Source organism: Lagopus muta, chromosome 4 (assembly GCF_023343835.1).
Source record: "Lagopus muta isolate bLagMut1 chromosome 4, bLagMut1 primary, whole genome shotgun sequence".
NCBI lineage: Eukaryota > Metazoa > Chordata > Aves > Galliformes > Phasianidae > Lagopus > Lagopus muta.
The window spans coordinates 19890488-19915870 of record NC_064436.1 but is presented as its reverse complement, the minus strand read 5'-3'; the positions used below and the strand labels follow the sequence as shown (position 1 = coordinate 19915870).

The following is a 25383-nucleotide window of genomic DNA, read 5'->3' as shown; positions in this document are numbered from 1 at the left end:
CACCCTGGGCTTATATAAGGGCTGGCCACTGAAGGGAAAGAATCTTCAGGACATGGCTGCTTTCTTAGAAGGAGTACTGCATGGCCAGAGCCCCTTCAGCAGTTGGCAGTTGGGTGAGTTCAGATCTTCTCTGCTGATTTATCTGTGAATAATTTGTCTGATATTGCCAAGAATCTGTCTGAAGTAATTCTGCTTCTTTGTAAGCTGAACGGCTATGAGGACAGATTTTTGAAGCTTATGGAGTAACTGCGTCATTACTGTACACCAGTTGTCTTTCATATTGTAGAGACTTTGTGAGACTTCTAAATACAAATTTTTCTGAATAAACAGGGTGAGCGACTGTCTAAATCATGTTTTGTTTTGAGATAAAGCTTTTTCAGGTAACTTTTAGATTTTTTTAAATCTTACAGTTTATGAGTATGGTAGTCAATGGTATCATACTTACATGATACAGAAACTGTTGTTTTTGTAATGTTTTAGTAACCTAGCTTGTATTTGCAAATGGCCTTCCATAGATATGGTTATTTACTGACTTATTTTTATGTTACTTTTATGTTTATGTAACTTGTATTTAGTTATGGAATAAACTTACAGCTTTAACTAGTAGCTTTTTTTTAAGCTTTTTAAACTTTTTAAACTTACAAATATTAAGCATTCCTTAAGCAGCCCAGGCTGTATTTTCAAGTTGTTTAAATGTCCCTGTAGACTCTCCTTGTGTAAAGTTGCAGCCACTGAAAAAGCAGATACTTTAAGATGCAAAAACACACTCCTGAAATTCCACTTAAATTAACAATCAAATGGCTTTCTTTAAGACAAACCAAAGAAAAGCCTTCACATTAAACAGCATTCAGTAGTGAGTGACTCTCAGTGGCCTGCTGCTGGCAGATTTCATGTGACTGGGCTTCTGTACTTAGCTTACTCATCACCTTAAGAGAAGACCATTTACTTTGTTATGTTTTGAAGTTACGCTTGAAGTTCAAGAGCATTTAGTGGAAAAAGAGTATTTTCAGCAATGGAGTAGATGTGTGGTGTTGGGGGAAAAAAAAATCTTTTATAGCCATTCACCTCACAAGTCAGTTAATATATAACTTAAATACAAATTAAAAGAAATCCTTGGATTTAGGACAAATTATTATATAGATTCCTTCATCCATATCTGTTTGTGTTAGTTTGTGATATAGATAGCTATCAAGCTATCTATAAAAGGATGGAATTGAAAGCAATTTCCCAAATATTTCAGTTTTACTGTGGTATAGTCACTGAAGTAACACCAAGGGAATCCAGCCATGCCTTCTTTTCCATCGGTGTGGAATAAGTGGAGAAAGTGTAATCACATGTGACAGATAAAAAGCTAAGGGAACTGCATGCATTCACTTCATTTTGAGAAAGTAAATGCCAGGATCCCACTCTCACTGCACTGTAATGAGAATCCTTAATTGACGTTGGGAAGATGGGGACTGAACTCTGTGCCATATTTTATATTTGTGCATGTCTGCAGACATTTTGAATAGAAATAGTATTTCCACTGCAAACTTTCATTGTGAGTAGCAGGGATTTCTCCTTTGTTTCAAAATTCTTTTTACTTCAAAATCCTTTTGACTTCAAAATTCTTGCCCTTTGCCTACATCCTTATGGCCCCATGAGCCAGGGTTAGAGTTGTGGGGTGGTGGTGAGAGCTGGGAGATTAAGGGTAAGTTAAAGTTGATTTTAGTTGAACTGATCTAATCTCTAGAGCCAGTTAAGCTCTTTCAAAATGCAGACAGACATGATTGAGCTGATATATTACTTATATGAAATAATTTGAATTGGATTTCAGTATTGTATCTTAAGCTAACTAAAACACTGAAAATAGGCAATGAATAGCAACAATCTTTCCAGGGGTACCATGGAAATCTGTGCTAGGAGCAGTTTTATTAAGTATCTCCCTGATTAAGAGTCAGAATGCTGATAGTTAAGTGGAATTTGAGGGTATGAAGTGACAAAAATGCTTGTACTAGTTGAAGCAGAAAGATAATAATAAAAAAAAAAAAGCATGAGGCTACAATATGGGATAATGACATGGTGAATAACCATAAGGTATTTAGATGAGAAGGATCTGAGTGATGCCATGTAAAAGCTCACCTATTCTGGTGGGAAGAGAACCATGTGAAAATCATTAATAATGGAGATCTAAGATGACGAATATAGTAGGGAACAATGTATTTGTACTTCTGCTTCACAGAGAACCCAATTTGCCAAGCAAAAGCATCTGATTTAGGGAAAGCTCTGTTATATGCCACTGATTAGCAGCTCAGAACAATTTCATCTTAAGAAGAAAAATTAGGATTTTCAAAGGCTCTGGGGTCAGAGATGGAGAGAGGAATTTAAAACTTAAAAGTACGATTACTACAGAGTCAAGTGTTCCTTCATTTCCTTTTTTAGCTGTGCAACTTCCAGCTACTGGATTTCATTTTTTGACTTACTCTCCTCTGGAGTGTTGTTTTCCTCCATTACTCCCACACTTACAACTGTGTGGTGCACTAAATAGCAATGGTCTTAACTCAGCTCTTGGTCATCTGCAGATCTTTCCTGAGGCTATTAAGATGGCAGTGATACTAAAGTTTCCTCTAGCCGGAGTACGGCTTTGCTCTTCACTACAGCACATCTATACTGTGTTTCGTATATTAGTAATGAAGCAACCTTACCAAGGTGAGACTTGAAGGTATGGTGTATTTTGTACTAAAAATGAAGTCCTGCCTCACTTGCTTTTGTGATTATAAAGACAGCACTGCTTTTACATGGGCTGCCCAAAACTATCTCCTGAGATCCTGAAACATTTAGTGTTGCACCATAACCAGAATAGTGTTAAACAGCTGCATAGACAAATTTAAAATTAGAGGAAAACAGCTCCCTGGAGACTTGTGTGACTGATTCACTTGAATGAAGGAATAAATTTCTATGATGCTGTGAATATCCTACATTGGAAGAGTCTCAAAACGACCTATGAGTTCAAATCCTAAATCTAGAAGTTGAATACAGATTTAGGAGGAGAAAAAAGCCAAATAGCAGTAATGAAAATAATTAGTTGACTTTCTCTATTCTTCAAGGAAAAGAATGTCAAAAGTCAATACTGCTAGCTACTGAAAGTTTAACAGAGGTAAATACCAGAGTCTAAGACTGCTCTAGTTGCTCCAAGTAACCTTGTTGTTAGAGCAACAGTTAATTACAGCTGAACTTCAATTAAATGGATCTAATGGCAGATGCTGAGTAGTTTCAGACAGTTAAAGTTTTGCACAAATGATAGAAGTTTCATAATTAATCTGTTAAAAGGCTATTCCTTGTCTGAGGAAACAGATGATCTCAGTATGTTATATTAGATAACTTAGGATCAAAGATTCTAAGGTGAGGCTCAGTGAATGAGAATGCAAGAGACAGGAATGAAGTTTAAGAACTTTGAAAGAAAGGAAAAAAGTATAAGCAACAGCATCAAAAAAGCCCAACAATCATACCCATAGCTTCTTTAAAGCTGTTGTGAATGTATTGAAATTGCTTATTGCAAGTTGAGAATAAACAAGTTAGTAAGTGAAATGCAGAGCTAAGCTATGTAATTCCTTGCCAGGGGCTGTTATTAAATGCTAAATGTTCCCTTGTGTTCAAGACTAATTAAATACATTAATAGAGGAAAAATGTGACTTAAGGCTGTTAAAAACTGACGCTGAATGTAGTTCAGGAAATTTCAGAACAACAGCTGAAAGCTATTTTTCTTCATACTTTTCCTTAGGAGTCGTCCATTTGCTGTTTATGAGCACAGCATACTAAAGCAGACAGACCTTTCATCTGATATTTTATGGTTGGTCTTATTTTCTCATTGAATCTGTTTAACCTAAAGCTGTTACTTTATTTATATCTGGTAATTGGTCCTCATCACTACAGATTTTTCCCCTTAACCTCCCAGAAAGTGTCAGCACATCTCACAGATGTGGTTACTGAGTCTGTGTTGTCTGTAAGACAATGGGAGCCCTTTTTTTTTTTCCCCCCACTAAATGATCACATTAAAAAGAAGGCTTTCTGGGGAGAATAAAACAGTAAATAAACAAAGATGGTTTTTCCTTTAAGATGTGCTTTTTGGCAATACAGGTAGATATTCTCATAAGCGACCAATCGCTTTTTTGCAAGTTTCTGTTTATCTGTATTCCTGACCTACTGAAAATTGGTATAGAATTCTGCATGGGAAACTAGCTCAAAAGATTTGCTGGACGTAGAAGAAGCTGTGCTACAGGTCCTTACTAATGCTTGAAGAACAACATCTTTTGCTTTAAAGAAAATAGCATATCTTTGCACGATGAGAATCTATAGACATTCATCAAAGAACATTGTTTTCCAGATAAATTTAGATGCATCTGAGGCAGCCCATTTCCTAGGAAAAAAAAATTATTTTCAGTCCTACAAGAGAACACAACTATGCTTTAATCTTTGGCAGAAGTATTTTCACAGTCCTTAGTTTGAACACTGTATGTTCATTTTTCATCAATTCCATCTATATTGTTAGAGTGTGAAAAGCTTGGGGCTTGCTGTCACCAGGAATTTCAGGAAAAAAAGTCACTGGAAAATTTTCAGGTTAACTCTTGTGGTCCTTCCTGAAATGCTGTGACATAAAACTGGTTTTATAGTCTTATCAGTGCATCCTCTTGGTTTCTTAATGGACTCTGACCTTCAGTTACTAACATAAAATGAGCTGAACTATGAAGCAAGCTGAACTGAACTTGTAGTGGAGACACTCTTGGTTGGCTGTATTTTCACTGCTAAATAATCAAACTGAATGCCCTGGAAAAGTATTGCTAAAGGAGTGGCTGCCTGGGTATGCCTTTGATTTAGGAGAAGAAACTTCATTATTTCTGTATTTTCTTACTGTAGAGTTAGTGCATGTTTGAAGAGAGGGTTCGCTCATTTTTAGTAGCTTAGTTGTTGAGATTACTTAAACAATCCTAAGAAAAGTCTACGTTCTCTTTCCATACGATACTCTTCAATGAAATGCAGTTGAAATCAAGAGTGTAGTGTGCATGAAGGAAAGTGAAGATGGATTGCTGCAGACATGCCACCATTACAGGATCCCTCACTGCAGGGGCTAGCGATCTCTTCTTGCTCTACCTGCAATCTCTCCTTGCTAGGACCATTGCACCACAGACACCAACATGGGGGATGCTGCAAAATGGCTTTATTGAATTTCAATAGTATCTTAGATACCCTCCAGAGTCCACTTGTCAGAATCTTATTGGTGGGTATCAGTCCAGGCTGCCCAGCACCAGTCCTACCATTGGCCCTTCATTGTTACATTCCATGGCGGCCATCTCCAGGTGGTGTCCATCTTTTTGTTCCTTGTCTTCGTCCTTCAGCTCCTTCTTCCTCAAGGCCAATGGATGCACTGTTCCATCACCACAATGCTGAATAACTCCCACATGTGCTCATTGTGAGGCAGTCCAGCTGCCTACACTGTGACAGCCCGAAACCCTGGTTAGTCTCCTAATAACAAACCCAGCAATGGCTGTATAGAAAAGTTCCACTTTTGGACAAGTGGAGAAACTGGAAGGGGACCCTAGATTCTGTTGTCTGTTATGCTAAGAAGATGGTCTATGGAAAACCTCTAGAATTGTAATGCCAAACATATAGAAATATTTATGTAAAAATAATGCAATAGTAGTTATCCTAAAAACTTAGGCTATTGGTATTCTTTGTTTATTGTAGGTAGTATTGGATTAAGATATTGTATAATCAATGAATGTACAGATGTTATAATTATGAAATATACCAGAGCATTGGGCTAAGCAGTTGTTATACCAAAAGAGAATAGATAGAATGCTTACCTGTATCCTGGGCTTGCTGTAGAACTCCAGGGGAGGGATCTCCAGAAGAGATCCTTCCCCACTGGTAGTCAGCTCTAAAATGGGTCTAGGAGAGGTGCAGCCAGGCTCCACCCCTTCCAGCAATACAGCTGAATTGCCTTCACCTGTGCTCCTTGACTGACTCATTGCTTGCCTCAGGTGATCAATCAGAGGTTCGGGCCGTGATTCAGCAGTTCCCAAACAGATATACATCACATTCTTAAGTGGTGGATAAAGAAAACCTTTTCAGGATGTGAAGGGTTCACACAGAAAAGTAAAAAATATAATCTTTCCTAAATTTGGTTGAGAAGTGGCAGCAGATCAGAGTAATTACTAATCTGGAATTCCCCATTCCCTCTATCTCCTTCCTGATGTAACTGGAGGAGAGGCTGTGGTATTCTAATCCTTTGACATACTAAAAAAGTAAAGTTAGGTCATTTAAATGGAAGCAAGGGTTGAGGGCTACCTGAACAGAGAAAAAGAGTTCTTGAATGTCCATTGAAATTCTTTGAAGGGACTAGAATAAAACCCCTTCAGATGCTATTAACTTTGTGAGGACAAACCTCTCAGACCAGGCAGTGCGTGCATCCAGTTGGATGTAGCGGGTAATTAAACTTTTCAGTCAGGCTGAAGTGTAGCGAGGACCCCCTCTCTCCCCATGTGGTGGATACAAGAGACTTCAGGTACTGGGGGACTGGAAGAAAGAGCGACAGGATAGGACTTGTCTCTTTTTCTGAAAGAGGAAATAGAAATGAAAAGTGCTGATAATGCATGAAAAAGATGGAGAGAATGGCTGTTCTAATTTTTGTATTTCAGTGTTCATTTTGAACTCATGAGATCAGGGCTATAAAATTATAGTGAGAGATTAAAAATGGAAGACATTTCTTTGTGATGTTTATATTGATACTTGGGAGTTTTTGTGAAGGCTGATGTTTACATGAACGTGGAAAAGATATTAGCTTTGTAAATGGAGAAAGCCATCAAGAGATGCTAATCACAAATATATCACTTAAAACTCCAGAATTTCTGATGCCGCATAATTTCAGGTGACTATATGGGGAAGAATACATGCCCTTGCTCTCTTGTAATAATTCTTAGGCATTTACTGTTGGCTGCTCTCAGAGCAGTTACATGGTGATGGCCTTACCAAACATCCATGTTAATTCTTTCTTTTGCTATAGATTTCCAGTGGAGTGGCTCAGAGCTCTGAATTACAGCAAACATAGTGATTCACTGTAATGACTATGATCTTTGACACAGCTGCTGTTGTACACATGTTCGGGGTGGGTGGCTGTGGCCCCTTAGATGAGGATGGTGGGGTCTTGAGAGAGCATGAAGAGAGGAGACACCAAGACACAAACTTCAGTGAGAGGGATGTTAAAATAGAGTTATGGGACTGCTGGTACATGAAGTCATCTCTACACTTACTGGCACTTTGCAGGGTTATGTTCAGCAGTGAATCATTAAGCTGCTCTGTCTTGGAAACATCAGCAACTGAAAGCTCTGCTGTTGCTTTTTTCCCTTGGGTTGACTTTATTCATGTGTGTCACGATTCTGAAAAGCTGCCAGTAAGAATTATGTCTAAAGCCTCAGAGCTTTGGCATCTGATACAACACAGATAAATATTTTTATGGACCCTTAATTCAGTATATTTATTAAACATCCATCATTTTAAGTGACAAAGGAATATATAAACTGCATACAGATGCCTAACAGTTATCCAGATAATTTTTGAAGACTGCTGATTGTATCTTCTATATTGATTTCTACTTTTCCTATCATTAGAAGCACTGCTTATGGCCTTCACTTGAGCAGTACTATCAATACTCCAAATAATTCTTTTCCTCTACAGTGGTTTCTGTTGGGGTGTTAAGAGCATTTCTCAGCTTTGAATCAGGTGATTTTTTTTTTTTTTTTTTTTTTAATTTTTTTTCTCCCCTCTTCATTTATTTGTGTTTAAACAAAGGTAAAGGAAGCTGTTTCTATTCAAACTGCTTTGTGTAAGTTTCTGTAAGGTAAAAATGTTTCTCAGAGGAACTGGGTAGAGGGAGTTAGGTAACTGAGATGAATGTTTGTGAAATGTTGATAGTGGGTATGATCTTTTAATTGATTGTCTTCCCTCCTCTTTCCCCTACCTTCTTACTATCCATTTATGTGGTTAAATTCTGTAGGTTAAATTGTCGCAGCTGTATGCAGTCACACCTTGAATGTGAAACTCATCTGTGTGGGTAGCACTATGAAACAGGATAGTACAGTAAAAATAAAAAAAAAGAGAAAATCTAAAATCTTTACATTCACGTTTACCTAGTGCCGGGGCAATTTGTGCTTTGCACATACAGAGCACTTTGTGATGCCATTTATTAGGTAAATATAACTATTTTTGCTTTTGTTCTTTGTAACATATACACAAATACAACTTCCTCAGGAAGTCTGTGTCAAAATCAAGATTGTGTTATTTCTCCTCCTCTAATATACCACAGTATTGCTAATATCTCTTATGAAGAAGAGAGTTAATTTAGGCTAGGTATTAAGAAGAAATTCTTTGCTGTGAGAGTGGTGAGATGCTGGAACAGTTTGCCCCGGGGGGTTGTGGATGCCCCCTCCCTGGAAGCATTCAAGGCCAGGCTGGATGGGGCTCTGAGCAACCTGGTCTAGAGGGAGGTGTCTGTGCCTATAGCAGGGAGATTTGACCTAGGCTATCTTAAAGGTCCCCTCCAACCCAAACCATTCTATGATTTAATAATTCGTCACCATTCATCTCTGTTAGAAAAGGAGTAAAAACTCTGTGCAAGAATGTTCTCTCACTGAAGTCAGACTTTTATTTTGCCCCTGGAAGATATGCCTGGCTTGGGCCCCTGGATGTAAACATTTATTATAATGCTGCACATGTCTACAGTTGAGCTATTTTCCAGATTAGTCACCAAGCAAAAAATATTGAAATATAAATAAAATCTCTTAGCAGCTCTCCTTTTTGTGCACACTTTATTCCAAAAGCTGAAGCTGCCGTCACAGAACCATTCTATTTACCTGCTCGTGTTTATTCACATATGGTTGACTGGGGATTTATTGCTTCAAGTAAGAAAGCTCTTCTAAAACTGTTTTTTTTCTTACTGCACTGACAGTCCCTGGCATCTGCTCTTGAAGCCTGGAAAACAAAGTTTGTGGATTAACTGAACAAAATTTAACACTATCTATTCAAAACTCTGTCTTCCTCTTGCTGAGTGGTATGAATAGTCTCTATTTGACTATGCTTTCTGGTAGGTGAAACTGTAATGTTATTAGTATATAGCAGTCTCCAACAGGTTTCTCTTGGCTTAAATTTGGCTATGTTGCACAATTATTGGCAGTAGAAGATATCCTGCCTGCTTGGTTTTCTGAAATGGATGTATTTTTAATATTCATTGTATAGATGAAGAACTTGAGAATGAAGTTCTGCAGATGTTCTTATTGATTCTGTTGTGCAGCGATACTGAAGTATGACTCCCTAGGAAAGTCAAAGGAGAACTTGAGAAAAACTTTGAATGCTATGTGTGTTGTGAACTTATCAGGGCAACAGATTTACAAGATTCACTGCAGGGGCTGATCGAACATTAGATGTAATTACAAAGATGCATTTAACTGATTGTGTTTAATTAAAATCAGAAAGAACTGGATTTTTAGTAATATTAGAATTCATGAAAACTACTTACTATTATGGCATAAGTCTAAACCAATTTGATCTACATGCCGTATCCATAGATCAACCGAAGGGAAAAAAAAAAAAATACTATCCTCAGCTGCATGTGTAACTTCCTGAATTACTGTTCTGTAAAAGCAAGAAATGAGTAAACTGTGCTGCTATCTGCAATGAGAAGTTACTTTTGTGATTAATTTCCAGGATACTGTCCCATTTCCTGCATCCAATGAGAGAAAATCAGTCAAAATGCAGAAGGGATCATAAAAAACAACAACAAAAAAAAAGCAGAATTTTGCTGTTGTTGAGACACTTATCCAATTCAAAACCTAATATTTAGTTCCAAAACATAAATAATCTTCTAGACATGAGCTTAATTGTTTAAAGTAAATTTCTTAAGGATATAGTTTCTTATGAGCATTCAGCTAGTTGAGCAAATACCATGAGTAAAATTGAATTTCTGAGTAAGTTTTCCAAGACTTACTCAGATCTGTTTGCCTGTGTTGGATATAACTTCTACTCTTACTGAAAAGTAGAAAGTATCTTTTATTTTTTTCTCTAATCAAAAGATCTACGTCATTACTCAAGTTTGTGGTATTGGCCTAGCCTTGCAGGAAATCACCATGTTTATTACATTTATTCAGATAACCTAGTAGACTTTTTTTTTCGTTACAGAATGTTTAATGATGGCTGAAGAGGTGAACAATATCGGGATCTATTGGCAAGGTTATGCATTGTGGGCAGTATAGGAAGGTCTTGGACAGAGAGCGATTCTTTGTTGGAGAAGCATCAACTATCATTTATTTTAGTACTAACTGCAGTGATTTATTTACTGTGTACTTGATTTAATTTTTAAAACATTAGAAATCGTACTGTACGCAGATCAGACTATTTCTTTGCATTGTCTTTTAGAACTATATAATTCTGATGGCTTTAGCAATTAAACCATATGACCAGAACTACAGGCAATGTTTTTTTTTCTATCAAACTATTAATATTTTTTAATAATTACAATTTCAACTTCATAAATTTGTTGTAAACATTCAGCAGCATCTGTGAACTGTTTTCTTTTTGGCTTTTAAATATGTTAGAAATGATGTTTCATTTTTCCTTTATTTTGCATTTATAGCTGTAAACATGAAAGCTGCCTATAAGAAAAGGAGGAGTATTTTTCTGCATGATGCTGCTTTAGCTTCCAGTGATTTGCTTCATTCCTCCTGCTTCTGTATTGGTCCATTCTGCCTTGTGAAATGTAATCCCTAGTAATAGCTCCTGTTGTTGTGATACTATTCTTCACCATTACAGGAATTACATTACTTCTTGTAATGTAATGCTTCTTGTACTGGCTCTCAATCACTTGTAGCTCACGTGCAACAAATCTTTACTATGGCAATCTGATCTAGTACTTGATCTAGTAGCTGGCAGCCCTGCCTGTGGCAGGGATTGGAATTTGGTGATCCTAGAGGTCCCTCCCAACCCAAGCCATTCTATGTTTGCTGCAAGCTCAGTCAAGAGCATCTATTGCTATTCCCTTAAAAACTGCTATTTGCCTCTAGGCAAGAGGATCTATTGATGTTTAGCGAAGGGAGAAGTTGAGTTTCAGTGTTCTAGAAGGTTTAGGAAATGCAATGTAAAACCTATCTAAGAAATGACGGCTTCTGTTCAGCAGGCATGAACTCACAGGGAGCTCATGCATAAAATCTTTCTTTAGAAAGATCTAAAAGATACTGAAACCAATACACAGCTTGTTTGCATTCCTTCTTGATATGCCTTATTTTACTTTAAAATAATCAGAGTTAGCTGGTGGGAATTATTTTCTTGCCTCTAGTTGTGTTGAATTCTCACGTGACTTCTGTAATCACAGTTGAGAGCTAGAAAGAGCAGAGGGAAAATCGGTGAAAATTAATGTGCTGTTTCATATATCCCTGGGTCTGTATTCATGCTGATCTAGGAACAAAAATACTGGACTTAAACTGAATGCTTATGTAAAGGTAAAATAGATTTATCCTGAGTAACTTTTTTGCAGTTTTAGCTGTGTTTTTCATTTGATATGGATATATTTCCAACTAGAAATCTTCTAGAAATCCAAGTAGCGTGCTTCTCTCCATATATAATAACGTGTAACTCATCAGCCTCTTTGATAGGGCTGAAAAATTGCTGTGTGCGTAGTGTTTGAGAAACTTTCATCTGTTCTTCAGTATGCAAGAGCAAATACTTAGCATTAGAGCATACTCTAATAGATTTGGGTTAATTTTCAAGCCTCTACATTTACCACTGTGCAGAATTCCAAGTTATGGGATGTTGCTCAGTGCCTTGTTCGCTTGTTTTGAATGTGTTCATGAGCAGAGATTCCTAAACTCTTTTGGGCCCTGAAAGCCACCAGGAGCATTTTTTCTTCCTTGTCATGCAAGCAGAATGTCCCTTGCTTAACTTTTTGATTATTATCTCTTTTTCCTTATGAAGTTATACAGTATGTCGTTATCTATTAGATTCAGTGCTGTCTGCGAGTGTAAAAATCCATACCAAATTCTGTCTTTCATTTACTGCCATGTATAGTTAAACAGCCTTGAAAAAGCCAGCTTACAAAACAGCTGATGGAATAATATCTGATGACTTCTTTGTTTCATTTTTGTGTGTGGGATGCTGCACCAACTATGCTTATTTAGCTGAAATCAGTTCTAACTGGGTTAGAATCACTAGTCAGCCTAATTATTAGATTATGTAGATACATTCCCTACTTGCACTGTACTTGTTTTCTTTAATGTCTAAATAAAACTCATAATATGTAGTCTATTAGATGTTATGTGCAATGACTAGCCTTGTAAGCTAGTTTTCCTACACACGCATGCCTATTTATGGATACCATTTCCTGTTACAAACACAAAAGGAGGGTGAACGTGGAGAAAATCAATTTTGTGGAAGTAGATCTTAGCTGCACACCTGAGAAGAAGATTACAGTCAGCTTAGGAATTTTTTTTTTTTGTGGGTTTTTTGTTGTTCTTTCTTTTTGGCTGCAAATTCACTGAAGTTCAAATCTGTCCTAAGAAAGGTTGATGGAGTGGGGCTTGTTTAGCTTGGAGAAGAGGCATCATTGCAAACTCCTAGTACTTGAAGGGAGCTTATAATCGGGAAGGGGAGTGACTTTTTACACAATTTAAGTGATAGGACAAAGGCAAGTGGCTTTAAACCAGAAGAGGAAAGATTTATCTTCGTTGTCAGGCAGAAATTCTTCTACAGAGGACGGTGAGGTGCTGGCACTGCTGCCCAGAGCTGTGGGTGCCCCATCCCTGGAGGTGCCCAAGGCAGGTCAGATGGGCCCTGGGCAGCCTGAGCTGGTGGGGCACTCCCAGCCCATAGTAGGGATTGGGTGCTGGGGGGGCTTTAAGGTCCCCTCCAAACCATTCTGTGATATATTCTTTCTTTGGAGCATTTGTAAGTGGAAAAAAGATGGGACTCCTCTCTAGCTTGCTGCACTACTATCCATCTAGTAAAAAATTGTATATTAAATATCACAGGGAAACAAGTCCAAACAGATCCATGACAGAAGATTATTCAGAAACATCTATAATCATTTAAGCTTTCATCACAATTGAGCCACACTGGCTTAACCATAGGATGGTTGGTTTAACTTAAATTGCTTTCACTTGCTTTTCTTTAGCTGAAAATTACTTATTTAACAAGTATGTTATTGAGAGCAATATGCGTCGTTCCAAGAGAAGAAAGACCTTTAATATATTCACAGTATAAGCAAAGCTCTCATAGCAAAAGTGGCTATCCATGTCCTCCTTGAGAGAGATTTTGATTCTTGAAGTAAACTGTGTGGGAATAAAAATATAGGAATGTGAAAGTATGTTAGAATGTCATTTAGCATTTCCAGCATTGTAATTATGGATGAAGAAAGTGAAATCTATATGTGGTTATCCTCAGTGTAAACTCAGGGAAGGAGTCTTTCTTAACTGCAAAGCTTCTCCCTCAGTGTTTCCCCAGGTGCAATAAAGAGCAGTCTGGGTGACAGAGAATTGCTGGGGAACATCAGCTTTGTTCTAGGAAAGTTGCAGAGTACAAACAGGAATATTAATTACCATGAAATAGTTTGTAATGCCATAACAAATACTTAGTGTGAAATGTTGCAATTAGTTATAATTATCATCATCATGTCTTAAAATGTTTTGACTGGGGGGAAGAAGTCCTTATTCCTTAAGTTATTCGTTGACACCTATGAAAGCAGATTTATTTTTATCCTCTCCTTCAGGGGAAAAAAATGTTTTCACTTGATAGTGTGGGATTAAGTTGCTGTTGCTTAAGTTACTGTGAAGGAAAGTAGACCAATGACTTGCAGAGGTTTTGAAAAGCTGATTTCTGTGCTGACTGGAGCCCCAATTTCACATTTATGTTCTTCAGTAGCGGCTTGAATTTCTTTTATTTATTGGTGCTCTGTTATGGATGACAGTATATTTAGCTCTGTTTTCTTGTGTTACAAACGTAACGACAAGTCTAGGCCACAGCTTGGCTCAAAGAGTGCTTGTGGCCAACTTAGAGAATGGGGTGCTTCAGCTGGATCCTTCCTGTCTAAATAAATGGGGCAAGTGGAAAGCTCATCTTACTTCAAAGGTCTGGAGCTGCTTCCTTGTTTTGTGGTAATCCATCCTGAAACGTTTATTTTTTGTTTCATTTAAGGTCATCTAGAGTCTTCACTTCGATTTGGATAGAAAATGAAACTCTTAGCTCCGTGTTTGCTTAAAGATGAAAATCGGCTAGTAGGAGCTATAGAACTTCTAAATTATAACATTAATGATGGAAGCTGTCAAAACTCACCATTGAAATTCTCCTAATATTTTTACATGTTATGACTACTTACGCTGTCTCAAACCAAATATTAAACCAGCAATCTTACTCTTTGCACTTCTTTACCTCATGTTATTCTGTGTGACATAATGCTTACTGAAACTAAACTCATCAGATTTATTATTATATATTATCAGTTTGGATTTATTTCCTTTGGGCATTGTAGCATTAATTGCTAAATTCCTAATTCTAGTATTTTTCTATTAAAAAGGCATTTGTATAATTAATAATATTTTTAATATGTTGATCTGATTTTTGTCTACTTCACAGTATTTAATGCATTCCTTGATTAGCGTTTGCTGTCACTAGCTCCTTTAATAATACCATCAGTATGTCTGCAAAAACATTAAGTACTTTTCAGCCAAGCTAGGTGTGTAATCCCTCCCTGGCAGTCTTCACTTGAATGACTCTCTCCATTCCTCTCCCCCATAGTACTACTTCTCCAAACTAGTGCTGCATCTTGTTACTGCTTGGGAACAACCTCTTGTCTCGCCCAATTTTTCAGGAAGTTTTTCCTGTCAAATGAGTTACAAGGTGCTCCCTATGCTCTGGGCAGTGGATGAGGAGGAGGCTGCTCAAGGGATGAGGACTGAGTCTGGGAAGGGGATGGGGAACGCTGTGGGAGAAACAGCCGAGATGGACTTGTGCAGCTGATAGCTCCATTGTGAGCCATATTCCACATGGGCTGCAAGTGATAGCTGACGTGCTACAAATCAGATCACAGAATAATAGGGGCTGGAAGAAAATTGTTGAGTTCAATCCCCTGCTAATGCAGGTTCCCTACAGCAGATCATACAGGTAGGCATCCTGTTGGGTATTGGTTATCTCCAGAGGGGGAGACTTCACAACCTCTCTGGGCAGCTGGAAACAGGTTGTTGTCCTCCCAGTTGTGAGAAGAGTTGTACCAAGTTTGTGTCGACTTGAATTACTGCTAGCATATAAACATTCTGTCTTTCCATGTCTCTGCCTAAAGATTTATGTAGGGATTATAGGGCATTATCACCATTTTTTAATTTAATATGGTTGAGATTTAAAAAACTTGAAAAACAGGGTTTTCCCTTTGTGACCGTTAATACATGATCTGATGGAAAAGCTTCCTAAATCAACAATGAAGTGATAAAAACAACAACATTTGGCTTTCTGCCTGTTAGGCAGCCCCAAAGCAGCTTTAGTAAAATACTTGAAAATTTTCCTATTTATTTAGAGTGCCATTTATAGTTACTAGTTTCAGTAACTATAACTATATAAAATAGCTCTCTCCATATGCAGCACAAGATGCCAATGAACTTTATCCCTGTGTCATCTCTTAGTTTTGTTGTTACTGTGTGGTAACAAATAAAAATTAACAAGAGTGGTTACAGGAATAGAAAACTGCAGGATGATGAATAGTTGGAGGGGAATTGTTTTTATTTTGGGAAAGGGAAAAATGTTCTATATTTGAGGGGCGGTAATTAATCTTATGAAACTTCAATTGTGTTTGTCCAAATCTAAATCATACTTAATCCCTAGAATAATTCTGCAGTTGTAAGTGATCAATTACGATTTTTTTTTTTTAATGATCTGTTAGAAAATGAGCTGGTAGAGCGTTCTGTGGTTTGAACATACTCGCATTTCGTTTCAGTCCATAAATCAGAACATAGCCTTCTGACCCCCCAAAAGTTTTATTTTTGAGTGGCTGAAGCACCTGGCAGTGCAGAGCCTGCTGTGCGCTAATGTGACATAAAGGCTGTGTTGTTAACTGAAACGCATTTTAAAGATGTTGGGTACCAGTTGTTTTAGCTGATAGCAAAGACAGTGTAAGAGTTAGCATTTAGAAGTGTTCCTATATGTATTTTCAGAGTGTTACTGAAGCGTTTGTACTCTGGGTTTTTTTTCTCCCTGATGCACCTGGCAGGGATATCCATTGCTGTGATGATCTACAATCAGTAGAAAGCAATCACCATTTCATCAGTGTATATTTGTGAGTAAATGATACAAAATCAGTGAGTTTAGGAGGGGATGGATATCAGTGCTGGGCGACTGCAATATATTGCTGGGTAAGATGGGATTAAAGACAAGAAAATAATGAAGGGGCACATTTTGATCCTGCATTCAAGAGAAAATGTGTTCTTCCCCCTCTTTCCCCCCCTTCCTATTTTTAAGAGTAAATATGTGACTAAAGCTTCATTATATGCAGAACTACTACATCAGGACAAAGATATAGCAAGGCAGGAAACTCATGGCGTTCGTAATCAGTTGAAAGAAATAAGCAAAATTTGACCTTTGAGGAATGACAGCTCTAAATAGATAAATAGTATGCCTCAGTTTATTCTTATGAGTTTAAGGAAGAAAAGGTTATAGTACAGATTTTTGCCTCTTTGAAACCAGAAGATGGAAAGGGTATGATTTTCCATATCTGTCTGCAGTGTGATAGTCTAGTGTAATTATCTCTCTGGAAAGTCTTGCTAACTAGCTGTGCACAGAATGGGGGAAGCGATATTAAAAATGAATACATGCTCTTTCTGTCTGCAGTTGAGATAAGCAGCATATATCTTTTTCTCTCTGTCTCTCATGGGGAAAAGGGGAGGAAAAATTCCTCTCTAAAAATACATTCTTCATTTCAGCATGCTGAATCATTTTTACCCTCAAAACAGTCTGTTACCAGGTCTAGGAGTTGCCTTCTGTGCAGGGAATGTGAATCCTGGTGAGAGATGCAAGCCTGAAAGGCATTTTTCTGATGGAGATGCATTATTTATTTTGTAGAATTGTAGAACCCTTGGAGTTGGAAGAGACTTTTAAAGGCTGTCTTGTCCAACTGCCCTGCACTGAATAGGGACACCTACAGCTCCATCAGGTGCTCAGAGCCCCTCCAGTCTGACCCTGGTGGACTCCAAGGATGGGACACTCCTCTCTGAGCAACCTGTGCCAGTTCCTCACCAACCTTATTGTAAAGGACTTGTTCTTTATGTCCAGTTTAAATCTCCCATCTTTCAGTGTGCAGCTACTTCCCCTTTTCCTGTCACAACAGACCCTGCTAAAGAATCTGTTCCCTTCTTTCTTGTAGCTCCCATTTAGATCCTGAAACACTGCTATTGTGCTACACCAAAGAGGTTACACTGCTGTACTTAAAACTTTACTCAAGCAGAAAGTGTCACTCCCTTGATGTTCAGAGCTGGTTTGTGCCAGTACAGTTTATGGTCTATTTGATGGAGTTAATTCTGTGTTTGAGAGAGGGGCAGTCATACTGAGCTCCTCTCAGCTTGTTTATCTCAATGTTATTACCACTGGTGGTGACTCTAGAATAGGGGATGATATATGTGTGTGTACACTCATAGCCAAGAAGCAACCCACATTGACAAAGCGTGCTGTAGTCCTTCAAAAGTCAGCATTTAGCATAAGCAATGTTCTAAAGAACATTGTGAGTTTTTTTCAAGGAGCAGGGAACCTTACCTGAGCATTACCAGTTCTGAGCTAGCGTGTTTTATGTGAGCTAGAGCCTCACTAGTGAAGAGAGAAGCTGCTGCTTTATTTCAACCAAAAAGAGAGTCCTCTCCCTCTTTATCTTTCACATGCTATCAGTTTCAGTATAATTCACTGAATTGCCCAGGGAGGATTTGAAGCAGTAGGGGAAGAGAATTGTTGTCTGAGCTGCAGGGTCTGGGGATTATGGGGATGCGCCTGGAGGGAGGGAAATAGCTCAGTGTTGGTCTTTATCTGGGTCTGATTGGGATGTTTGGAGGGTACCCTTCCTTAAGAAGAGTTCTAATATCCTGCTCTGTGATATCTGTGAGGTAAACAGGTTACTCAAGCTCTAAGAGGGAGGGATGCTGCATAAAGACCAAGCCTTTAAAGTGCTGTCTAGGGAGCATGCAGAGAAGACAGTTGAGCTCTTACCTGAGGCTGAAGGCTGACTTGGTGACGGCCTTCCTGTCTTTGAGATTCCTTCTGGTCAGTGAGAAAGACCAGGGAAACTTCTAGCTGCTTTCTTTCTGTAAATGGTAAGTGTGGCCTTTGAGGTGTGTGAGGCCCTGCTCGTATCAAATATACCAAACTGATGGAGCCTACTCTTTTTAATATTCTGCTAACAAGAGCTTTTAAAGTTGCTAAAAGAGAGGACGTTTTAAAATATGTTAATAGGGAAAGCTCAGATTCAGGCTGTTGTGATCAGGAAGCTCTTCAAGTAAAACTAACTGTCCTGTGCATAAGCAATTTCATTTAAAGTACTCTTCTCCAAATTAAAAAAACAACAATAACAAACATTTTAAAAGTAATGGTAACGTATACTAAACTTCTCTGCACCTTGTTAGAAATTCTTAGATTGCCCTTATTGCATAAGAGCTTGTCTAGTTGTCTGGGGCTCCAAAAGAATAAATGCCCACAACTGCAGGAACAGGAGGCTGTGCTTTTTTTTCCCCTTTAAGTAGGCACATATTTCACATCTAAGCTAGAATTGAAGGATCTAGCCACTTAGACTGCTCTTCCTGTTCCCCTCCACTTCCCTCCCTCTTTCTAAGGGAATACTATTTTGCTTGGCAGAAGATACCAGTTATTACAGCATGCTCGGGCATATTCACAGCATTACACCTGATGTTTAGTTTATGGTGCTCAACAACTAAGCTGCAAACATAAATGAGGTGTGAAGTTCTGCTCTTGCCAAGCTGCTCACTGCTGCCTGGCTCTCCAGGGCTTTCATCTGGGCTGTAAAAGAGCACTGGCAACTCCTATGCTTGGATGATACGTATATTATCGACCATCTGTGGACATCGGGTTGCTTCTGATCAGGCTGTCCAATACTTACATTGCAGAATCAAGCTTCTCTGCAAGTTAAATCTTATTTTGATCTGTAACTGTGTGATTATGTTAACTGGGAATTGTGCTTGTTGCTTGCTGCTGACTCTTGACTGACATTAGGCTGGATGGTAATTAATTACACTGAGAAAAAGGCTGGGCAGCACTCGCTTTCCACCCTGCCTTTGGGGTGGCTGGCAGCAGTGCTGCTAATTTCTTGTGTGCTAAACAGGCATGTTGAATGAAAGATGCTGCTGCTAATGGTTCTCCCTGTGAGAGCTTGCTTCTGGTGCACGTTAATCATTAACTAATTGCAGACTGACTAATGAGTTACTGTTGTCTCTGCTTTTTTTTATTCAGAAGGTGGTACTGAGTAGCCACTGCTGCCCAGAGCTGTGGATACTCAATCCCTGCAGGTGCCCAAGGTCAGAATTGGATGTGCCCTGGGCACCCAACCCAGACCAGGGGTTGGGGCTGTGGGGACTTTAAGGTCCCTTCCAATCCAAACTGTTCTGTGATTTTTGTGCTGCTTTGGATTTTTCAAAATTGGTACTGAATGTCTTCCTGCAGTGGAATTCCATGTAGAACTGAAGTTATTAATCATGTCCCACTCTACAGGGAGAATCCAGTGAAAATGACAGCACAAATATCAAAATACTAGAGGAACTCTATTTTAATTCATAAGCAGCTTTCTTCTGTGAGAATATTTGCTTGGTCCCTCGTTTTCTCACTTCAGTCTCTGTCACTAGTAGGGGGGAAAAAAGCAAGCCACGTACAATAATCCAGTTGATTGTCTTTCCACCTCCTGTTTGATAGCTTATTTCCTTGGTATCTACTCTTAAAGCCTGATTCATGACTTTATGAAGTGCGTATCTAAAATTCTCTCTGGATTTCACAATACAATCTAATCTTATAATGGGGCGGCATTTGGAGGTGCCAGTTTTATTTATTTTTGCAGGTGGCATAATGGACCTCTCTAACTGTTCTTGTGATCATTACTGCCTGTTACTTTCTTCTGACCTAATCACTTTGTGGCTAAACTGTGTCAAGATGCCACATGTCTCTTTCTCTGCAGTTTTTCCAACCTGTCATTACTATAACAAGTGTCACACCATGGCATCTGCTGTGTCATCATACATCACACAGCCTGGTTCATCTGATGTTAATTTCACAAATCATATGGAGCATTTGCATGGAGGAGAAATATTTCAAAATCACATGGCCAACTTAACAGCTCTATATGCAAACAGTCAAATCTTTCTGCTTCTCAGTTTCCACCTTCAAGTGTGATTCCCAGTTCTACTGAAGTGATCTTCACACTGGTCTTGCAGCTACTTCTGTACCAACTACAGCCTGAAAAAGAAGCAACTTATCCTTTCACTGTGCTGCCCTTCTGTGGTGTGTGCTGTAATTGAGTGTGTGGCTTGGGAGTTATAATATTTTTCTATGGAAATGCTCAGATACCTTCTTTACTGAGAACCTTTTTGCTTAAATAACTCATTCCTATTGTCAATATTGTGACTCTGTATGTGACCTTAGCAATATATACCACCGATGTACCTGGTGAATTAACTGGTAGAGCTTGCTGTGCAAAATCTGATTATAAACGATAATGTGATATGAAAACAAGTTTTGAATAATCATAAGCTGTTGCTTCTAGTTGTATGCCATGGTCTGTAGGAAAGACAAAGAAATCTGCAGTAAAGTGGTTGAGGAAAAGATAAGAGGGTATTTGGAAGCAGAAATGAGAAGTCTTTATTAGAAAGAAAAGGAGGATGATAACAATGTGAGTGGGGAAAAAAAATCATGAATATCAGGAAAGAGCATGAGGAAGAATGGGGGCTTCTTATAGCTAAACTAGTAGGAAGCAGAATGGAAATTGCGATTATTATTTTTGTGTGAGTACAGATGTATACAAGATAAAAGATGAAGTATACAAAATCAAATGCTCATAGACTAGGAAATATCGGTGATCCTTGACCTTAACTGACTCTCCTTGCATGTGAATTGTGAGTCATGAGTTATGACTACATATTACTGCTAACGCATCAGTAGCACCCTCAGAAATAACCAGTGTCAGGATTAGTGACTTTTTAAATTAAGCATTAAACTGTTTTTGTGGTAATTTGTTTGAAAAGGCTTAAACTTCCTTGCCTGATCTGGCGATCTAATGGTAAAAGTGAAGTAGCTCTATTTTCCAGGTACAAATAGTTTTAGATACCACCATATCTCTTCAGAGAGAACACAGCTCACTATATACCCTGACAGTTGATTGCATTTCTTCTTATTAAAATGCCATTACAAAAAGCTATCCCATTTCCTCAAAAAAGAATCTATGTATATACATAAGCTGCAAAGCTCTTAGAAGAAATCACCTTTCATAAATAGAAAAAATACAATAGTTGCTTTTCCAAGAAATTATCAACTGCATATCTCACAAATAACTATAAGCATCCTTCTTGACATAAGAGTGCATGAGGCTGATTTACAGTACATTATAAACGCTTCTGCTGTCACTGGAATAAGTCCAACATTCAGACAACTTGGTGAGAGTGGGAGGGAAATCAGTTTTCTGTGTAGTGGCCTGCAAAGTCATCTTGCAATCCTGTTTATCCCTGTCAAAGCAACTTAGCAATTTTCTTAACTTTTCCAAGTTGTTTAAAAAAAAAGTACAGAGGCCCTTTATCTTCTGTTTTTTTTTTCCCTCTTCATTTTCCCTCTGAGTTTGGCAATCCCATGTCTTCAACAGGAGTTAGTCATTGCTGTGGGTGATACTTTTGTAAAGGTGTTTTTCCCCCAAGTTAGAGTATCTTAGAGTTTCAGCTGTCAGGAAAACATCTCTCTTTTCAGTGATTCTGTGATTATTACATTTACTAAGGTGGGAAAACACCTCCAAGATCATCCAGTCCAACCACCAGCAATATTTCCCCCACTAAACCATGTCCTGCAATATGACGTCTAAATGTTTCTTGAATGCCTCCAGGGATGGTAGCTCCACCACCTTCATGGGCAGCCTGTTGCAGAGCCAGATTGCTCTTTCAGAGAAGTTTTTCCTAATATCCAATCTGAACATCTCCTGGCACAACTTGAGGCCCTTTCCTCTCATTCTAATGCTAGTTATGTAGGAGAAGAGGCTAACCCCCACACAACCAACCTCCTTTCAGGGAATTGTAGAAAGCTGTAAGGTTTCTAGGCTGTGTCAGTAATTCTCACAGCTACTCAGAGGGAAGCAGTGTTATGTTGCCAAGGAATTAACATCTGTAATTGTTTAACAGCCCTACTACCAAGTAGCAAACTTGAGTCTGCTATACTAAAGTATTTGCTGAAATCTTTGCCTCCATTGCATAGAAAAATAGCTTATCATTCATAATAAAAGACAGGCACTGTAGAGCTGATGATGACTCTTAATTATTTGGAGATGTTTCATTTCTGATGAAGATGTGGAGTTCGGTATTCTGAAAACATGCTTTCCATGAATGCTGTACAAGCTTAAGCTGAGAGGCCTGGAACAATCTTGTATTTATTGTTGCACTCGGTCTACTTCCCTTCCCCCTTTTCCTCCAAAGCATTATTTATTAAGGCATATTGGTTTTATTTTTTGCTTGCAAGGCTGTTGTTTTGGGGATTTTTTTGTTTTGATTTTGTTTTTTACCGGGAAGATATGGAGAGGAACAATATTACTAACAATTATGCGGAGGTTGGTGGCCCTGCATGCAGCAAGGGGGTTGAAATTTGATGATGCCTGGGGTCCCTTCCAACCCAAGCCATTCTATGATTCTATGAATATCAAAATTCAAGAGTAAAAATGTAATTTCTCTGTAAATACACTCACTGATTAAAGTGAGATTCCTGTCCTTTTTCAGCAGAGAACTGCTGCTCAACAACAGGAACTCGCTTAAGGAACAACTTGCAAGAACTGCTATTCTGAGGAGAATTTTTTTTCAAGTAGTGAAATGAAGTTGCAATTTTTTTGTTACATTTTATAATGTAGGCTCATATTTCTTTCTCTCTTAACATCAGGAGTATTAGTGGACTTGAAAAATCTATTTCCTATGTTTCACACCCCCGCCAAGCTTGTGAGTAAATAAACCTGCTACACCTTTTGGTACAGGTAGAGCTATAAGAAGTGCCATTGTTTCTGATTGTCCTCACTTTCCTGGAAGGAAGATTTACCTGGAAAGGGGATGGAGAATGAGATTAGACTAATGGTTATGAATGAATAGAAACATTTCCTTTGAAATTATAATATTTAGCTGTGGGTACACCATCATTCAGGAAGTGGATAAATATAACTGGTTGCTCAAAGTAGTGGCTATGGCAACTGCCAAGGGAAAGAAAACTGAATAATATCTTAACTTTCATTGTCCCAGGAAGAAACAGTCTGGATTGATAGGATACAAGAAGGATACAATTGTTCTCTCCCTGTTAGTCTTGATGCCATCTTGAATTATCAGGGGTTTGTCCATTGCTGGTCTGGAGGATTCAGTTATGGTAGTAGCTGCTGTTTCTCCTCCTTTGCATGCCGATGGTGAGGTAGATGCTGTTTTTGCCTCTTCCGGAGATGCTGCAGCTGTGAGAGAGGCATTACTATTGGGCAGCACAGTGTGACTGGGAACATGGTGCCTCTCAGGAATAGCAGAAGCTGAAGACTTGGCCTTTACCTCACTCCAGATGTGATTGTTGGGACATCAGCTGCCTCTGTTGCATTATTTTGTTCAGGGGTGTCTTCCCTCTTTCCCTGCACATCCTCTGGAACAACACTGCAGGTGGCAGGGTAAAGACAGGAGGGCAGGTCCTTGGCACCCAGTGCACCCTTTTCAGAGGCAGCAGTTGTGCTGTCTGGTGCAACTGGTGCTGCTTGGGGCCTTTTGAATTTGGGTACCTGCATACTGCTTCAGGGCTGGGACACATCTCTGCATGAGGCCTGTGGGTCATACGTGCCTGTTCTGACCTGAAAGAAGCTAGGGTTTAAAAAAAGCAGCAGTAAACAGATGACTCTTACTTAACCAGGACAATTATTTTCCTACAGAGAACAGTGATTTGGTTACTATTCAGCAAACACTTAGAGCTGAAGTCACTGAAGTATTTCCAGATTCCTACTGGGTGCCTATGGGGAAGCCATAGCACCAGCTGCTCTAATGTGCTATTCCATAAGGTACCTGTGCTTTCACCTATAAATTCCCATCTGTTGAATTCTATTTAATCTATTTCACTATAAGGACATTCTAACATACATACATTTCTAATGTTGTACATTTGTAATATATCTCTGCTTTTTTTCTAAACAAACCTTGTGAGAGGTAAACCACAACAATTCTTCCTCTTACTGCCCATTCTATATGGGAGTTCTTCTGCTTGTGATCAGTTGAACACACACTGTTCCCCAGTGCAGGTTAACTTAAAGCTTTGGGGTATCTTACCACAGCAAATAATAATTTTATTAAAAATGAAAAAAATAACAGGTTTTTTTTGCACACGCTAGTCCTTGTAAGGTTGTTTTTTTTCCAGACTTTATTTGAAGAAACTGGTTTCTACTGAAGAAACAGACTGAAAACAGTAGAGGCTCCCTATTCCACCCCCCCAAAATGACCACTTACCATAAATAGAGTTGTTGCTGCAGAACTTGCACTGTTAGCTGTGTTTTGGCAAGGTTCTTGTGTGTAGCATCTGCAATGCCAGATGCAGGCTGTAGGATTATGACAAAATGTCACTTAAGAAACTTCATCATCATTCCCAACATAGGATCAAAAAGGTTGGACAAGACTTTTAAGATTATCTGCTTGTTCTTTTATTTAAATATATGGCCATGCACATTAAAAGGATTCTTTTGTGATCTCCTAAACTATGGTAATTAGTACTACTGACTTCTGCCTACTTCTCTGCAAAGAACCAAAGTTTTGATGCACCAGAGAATGTAGGAAACTGGTTATTTCTCTTAAAACTTTAAGTTACTTTTAGTAACAGTTTGCCCTGTCTTGTTTCTTGCTGTACTTCAACTAAGGGCAACAGAACAGTTAGAAAGTTTGTAATTTAATACCTTTGATCCCTGTAGGATGAGGAAGTAGCTGCAGATGTGGCTCCAGTTTCTCCTGTAGTATTTTTCTGCCTGTGAGAGTTTGAACAAGTCATTCAAGTAAAATAATAAAAATAATGAGAGGGGGAGAAAAGACACGAAAGCTTTGCATCTGAAGTTAATTTACGAAGAAAATCATAGGAAGATTTGGTTTGTTTTTGTTTTTT

The 25383-nt window shown here is 38.5% G+C and overlaps 1 long non-coding RNA gene across 5 annotated transcripts in view; it reads left to right on the top strand.

Annotated features, from left to right (window-relative positions):
* Nucleotides 1-25383, top strand: part of LOC125692101 (uncharacterized) — a 208112-nt gene that overhangs the window by 106755 nt on the left and 75974 nt on the right. Inside the window, exon 1 of one of the 5 annotated variants that reach the window (XR_007376451.1) lies at nucleotides 48-113. The exons of the other annotated variants lie outside the window; for them this stretch is intronic. This is a non-coding gene — a long non-coding RNA (uncharacterized LOC125692101). Of the gene's footprint in view, nucleotides 1-47; nucleotides 114-25383 lie in introns of those variants that run through there. 5 annotated transcript variants of the gene reach the window in all.